The sequence below is a fragment of the Lactuca serriola genome, chromosome 6, assembly GCF_051521515.1.
Source record: "Lactuca serriola cultivar US96UC23 chromosome 6, Lser_US96UC23_V15, whole genome shotgun sequence".
NCBI classification, from domain to species: Eukaryota; Viridiplantae; Streptophyta; class Magnoliopsida; order Asterales; family Asteraceae; genus Lactuca; species Lactuca serriola.
In genome coordinates, this window is record NC_136413.1 from 46120231 (window position 1) to 46126230 (window position 6000).

Below are 6000 nucleotides of genomic sequence, written 5' to 3' on the forward strand. Positions count from 1 at the left end.
GATGTCTACTACACATTTAGAGTTTTGATTAGTATTTTTCCAATCGAGAAAGACAACTTTTGATTGAAAACAAATAATTAACTATGTGAATGAAATCAAGCTCCAATTACACCAGTCGGGTGTGTATCAGTGTTGGCAGATGTCTTTTCCACTCTTTGTTTCCAGTCGAGAAAGACATAACATATGAATATATTAGGCATGTTCCTTACCTGAATTAATGTGTTCGTGTGTTCTTTGCGTTGAATCCAAGACTATTTGATTTTATTTTAATGATAGATGGTTCTTGATTTTCCATTTGTTCTTGATATTTGATTGTTCTAAACTTGTCTTTGATGATAAGGGTTAAGCTGACATTCTGTCAGAATTTGCATGAAGAGGGTTAAGTTGGGGATTTTTTTCATATCAGAATGCAAACACATGTTCATTCTATGAGAATATAAATATTACATAAAACATGTTATGCTAGTAATTCTGTCAGAATATATTTATACATGCTTTAGAATGTTTAGATATCAGTTATTCATTTGATTGTTAAATAATTGAGAGGATAAAAATTTGTTAATTTTTTTTTATTCATGTCTTCCGATTATGGTTTTAGTTAATTATTTATATGTTGATAATAAATTCTGCTAGAATTTTACTATTTTTATTTTGATAAAATTTTAATATTTATATGAATGTATTCTAACAGAATATTATTATTGCATTCTAACATAATTTGTGATAGAAATGGCTTGAATAATGACTTGAAGACCTGATGGGAAAGGCTCCTTGTATAAATTCATTCTCATGCAATACAATTCTGACAGAATGTCAATGTCACAAAACGTCAATCTCATAGAATGCTAGCATATTTTCAATTAGCTTAGAGGTCAAACATACACAAGACATCTAGAATGTTGTTATTTTTTTAAGAATTATACTTGTTATTCTTTCAGAATGTTTGTTATAATTCAATGAATCACAATCGTACAATGTAATTATTTGGTATATTATTAGTTCAAGAATTGATTTTATGTATTCTTTCAGAATATATTTACTAGTTTATGGTTGACATTCTGTCATTCTGACAGAATAAAATCGAAAAATATGTTTACTACTTTATGGTTAAAATTCTATCATTCTGACAGAATAAAAATCGGATTTTTAATTTTAAATTAATTTAAAACATTTAGATTTTTAAAAATAAAGGAATTAATTATCCCTAAAAATCCAAAAATTTCCTTTTTTAATATAGGTTACTTGACTAGAATCCCCTTATGCTCAAATTTGTGTGATTATATGGTACATGTTATCCTATTCTACTATCATAGACCCTCAGATCATGACCTTTGATTATATTTCATCCAATGGTCCAGATCTGTGCATTCTGTCACACAATAGTTACTAAAAACAAAATAACCTAACCCTATATATATATATATATATATATATATATATATATATATATATATATATATATATATATATATATATATTAGTTTATAACCCGTGGAAATCACGATTATAAAATTAATTAAACTTTTATAGTAAAACTCAAAATTATTAATTACTTATGTTAAATAAATTATTAATTAAGAGATTTTTTTAATTATATAAAATTATAATCATTGATTTAAATAAATACGTAAAATTAGATCACTTTATAATTTGTATTAAATTTAGTTTAATTTTTATTCTAATGTTATTAATTTAATGTAATTAGAGTAAGAAATTTAAAATTTGAAATTTGAAATGGAGAATCAATAGGTTGACAAGTGACATGCGTTAATTAAGAGACATAATAGGGTGACACATGGCAAAAGAAGAATAAAATATACATTAATTAGGAGACCTAATATGGTGACACATGTCAAAAGGAGAATAAAAGTATTCTTTTATTAGAATAAGGATATATATATATATATATATATATATATATATATATATATATATATATATATATATATATAAGAGAGAGAGAGAGAGCATGTTAATTTTGTGAGACAGTGAGACCAAATCTAAAAATAATTTTTAAAATACAAAATAAAAGGAAAAATCCAAAAATTCTTTTTTTAATTATTATTTTCGAAACTTTAACTACCTAAAATAAATAAATAAAAATAAAAAAATAATAAAAAATTACCGTTTTTTTTTAAAAATACGTGAAATATTCTAATAGAATATTAAAATATAAATATTCTATGTGATTTTTAAAATGTTAGAATATTGTATTAGATTTGTCAGATACGTAAAATATTCTAATATTCTACTAGAATATGTAAAAAATATATTTATTATTTTTTTTTGGTATTTTTTTATTATTTTTTTTGGAAAATATAAATTCCGAAATAATATTTGAAAAAAAAATTGAAAATTTTCAATTATTTTGCATTTTAAAAATGTTTTTTTATCTACTAAATGAGTGACTAGGATTGTGTCTCACGGTCTCATAAGTTTAGGCCGTCTCACATAAACTTAACACTATATAAGTCTTAACACCGTAAATTTTATATATATATATATATATATATATATATATATATATATAAAGAACGAAAATATTATTAGAACCCAAAACTAACAAAACGTTAGAGGTACGTAATCACACAGCTAAAAAGTAAAATCATTAGGTTAGATATGTATTTGAGTTTTGATTAAGAGGTAAGGATGTGCAATCCACACACACATAACTCGATACAAATTATAGATGATTTGATTATTTAATCTATCTTTTTAAACGGATTTTAGATTTGGTTCTTGATTTTTCTTTCAAAAATCAATTATTTGTTGTGTATGGTCGAATTCAAACAAAAGGCCAACTCTTTCTTATTCCTAAAACCTAAATGACATAATTGGTTTTTATTTTTCAAAATTAAGACACATTTATGTATGTATTTGATCCAGAAGCCAATTGGGACATGTTAATTAGTATGATTTTTTTAGTTCGATTATTTTAGAAAAGTTCATTTGTTGTAAAAGTCTAGTATGGTCCAATAACCCAATGCACATATATCCGGTGCATACCCAATGCTTTTATGTGATTGTGATCAATTCCCCTTCAATATGTATATTTATCCTACCTTGTGCACCCCCTACACCTAGGTTCACAAGATTTAAGTTGTGATTTAAGTTGTAATAGAAAAAGACAATATATTTTTGAGAACATCAGCCACAATTATTACTTCTTCAATAGTTTAGGTATAATTTCTATATACCCTCTTTAAACATTGAAATATTATATTTACTCATATAATTTCTAAATATAATATTTATTCTTCATAAGCCTTCAAAATATCAAATTGACCAAAATCCTTATTTTTAACAAATTATAATCATTTTAAATTGTTATTTTATTGGTTGACTATTATACCCTTCTTATAAATATAAGTTTAAAATATCATCTATACTCTTTATAAAACTCTCAAAAATCATATTTACCCAAATTTAAATTCGTCTTTCTTTCACACCCACAAAATTTTTACTATCTCTCCATTCTCGAGGAATAGTAATGATAGCATTGTTTGTATTGAGTACTTCTAAGCAATGCTATGTAAAAAGGAAAAAACATGAACCAGTTATCTAAAATAACTCTTATGTTTTTATTTTGGAAACTGCCAAATTTATTAAAAGCTCACCCAAATAGCAAGCTGCTAAAGGGGAGCAATAGAAAACATAGAATATAGAAAACTTTAAAAAGAAAAAGGATAGGACGAGAATTCTTCCCAATTTCAAATAACCCTTATGTGATTACGAAGATGAAGCAACTCGGGTAAACGCCTCAACAACAACAAAACAATGAAAATGACTTCAAAGGGAAAATTGTTTCATTAATAACTCATATATATCAGTCATCGATTGTAGAGTCTAATCAGTGCATTAGAAAAATTAAAGTAAAGCTCACGAATTTTATTAAGTTGGGCTACAAAACAAACTAAAACAGGAAAAAAAATCGAACACTACTGATATCAAATTCTAGAAAAACCACATATTCAAATGCCCAAAGTGTAAATCGATTACAACACACGATTAATTTCTAAGTAAAGGAATATAAAAAGAAGCTTACAGTTACCACTCTTCTAAAGAACAAATGAACCTTATTAATTTGTGGGTTCTCACTGTTAGCCTATATATTATTAGCCCACTTGTTTATGGGACCTTTAGTCTTTAGCTCATTAGGGTTTTTGTCTAGTTAGTATTTATATCCGTTTTATTCTTTGTAATCTTTATGTTTTTCATTGAGAACCCTTGTAATTTCTCTTTATCATAATCATATGGCAATGTTATCATGGTATCAGATCAGAGGTTCGATACGTTGCTAGAAGCCTTTGTAGCAGTCATCTGTGGGTTAGTGTAGCAGATGGTATTCGTTTGCTGTTGCTGGTATTCGTTGTTGTTGTTGATCCATTGTCTGATTGATTGCTTCCGCTGGTTTGTTACTCCTTTCATTCTCAAAATTTTATACTATCATTGTGTTTATTTATTCATTGTCAACATGACTGGAAAGGATGCTTCCCTTCAGTCCATCAGTACTCATCTGGATGGAAAGAATTATACGTATTGGAGTTACGTTATGAAGAACTTCCTTCGTGGGAAGAATATGCGGGGCTATGTCACTGGGACTAAAGCCAAACCCTCAGTGCCTCAAACTGAGAATTTTGATTTGTTGTTTGATGCTTGGGAGACTAATAACTCCAAGGTCATTACTTGGATTAATAACTCTGTTACTCAACCTATTGGTATGTAGTTGGCTAAATATGACACAACAAAGGGGGTTTGGAATCACTTGGAGAGACTGCATACTCTATTCCAACTTTGCTAGACAATACCAGTTAGAATATGATATTTTTGACCTTCAACACAATGAACAGAGCATTCAAGATTTCTATGCTGTTATGTCTGATCTGTGGGATCAATTGACTCTTACTGAATCTAAAGAGTTAAAAGATTTTGAGCCTTACATTGCTAGGAGGGAAGAACAATGCTTGGTTCAGTTCTTGATGGCCTTGCGTTCTGATTTGATGGCCTACGTAGAACCATTCTTCATCGCTCTCCTCTTCCCTCAGTGGATTCTTTTGTCCATGAGTTAATTGCAGAAGAGACCCGTATCAAGTCTCATGCAGATAAAGGGTTTAAAGCAACCTCTATTCCTACTCCTGCTCCTGATGTGCTTGCTATTTCCTCTAATCAGTCTCGACAATCTTCAAGGGTTGCTTATGATGAGTGTGCATTCTGCAAACAGAAAAATCATTGAAAAGCTCAGTGTCCATTGTTAGTCAACAAGAGTAAATCTGGTCAACCTCAGTTGGGACAACAAAATAGGTCTGGTCAACAGAAGTTTCAGCCACGTTCCTCTGGTACTCCTCCATGGACCCCTAGTCCTCCACAGTTTGTTGCTGCTACTATACCACCAGTTGACACGGAATCTGTTGGAAACATGCCACCATCTGCATTGGATCCCAAGGTGTTTGAGAGTTTCAGACAGTATTTGGCCTCTAATACCACTGCTATGTCTATATCTATGTCTCGTTCTGGCCCTACTTCATCTGGTACATCAGGTATTCCTTCATCTTTGTGGATTTTAGATTCTGGTGCAACCCATCATATGACTCCTCATTTGTCATCATTTACTTCTCTGTTGCAAGTGTCATCTATTTATGTTAAGTCTGCTAGTGATACATCTATGCTAGTTGAGGATGTTGGGTTTGTCTCTATTTCTCATATCACTCTCCTTGATGTTTATTACATTCCCAAACTTACTTTGAATCTTGCCTCAATCAGTCAGTTATTTAAGTTTGGTAACTGGGTGTTCTTTTTTTTATTATGTATGTGTTATACAAGATCAACACACCCAGAAGGTTATTGGGATCGGCCGTAGGGTAGGGGATCTATAGGTCTCGGAGGTTCTCAAAGTATCTGTTGTTGCTACCTCCAACATTGATTTAACTTCTTTTCGTTTGAGTCATTTGTCGTCTGAGTTTTATCTTTGGCATTCTCGTTTGGTACATGTTTCTGTATCAC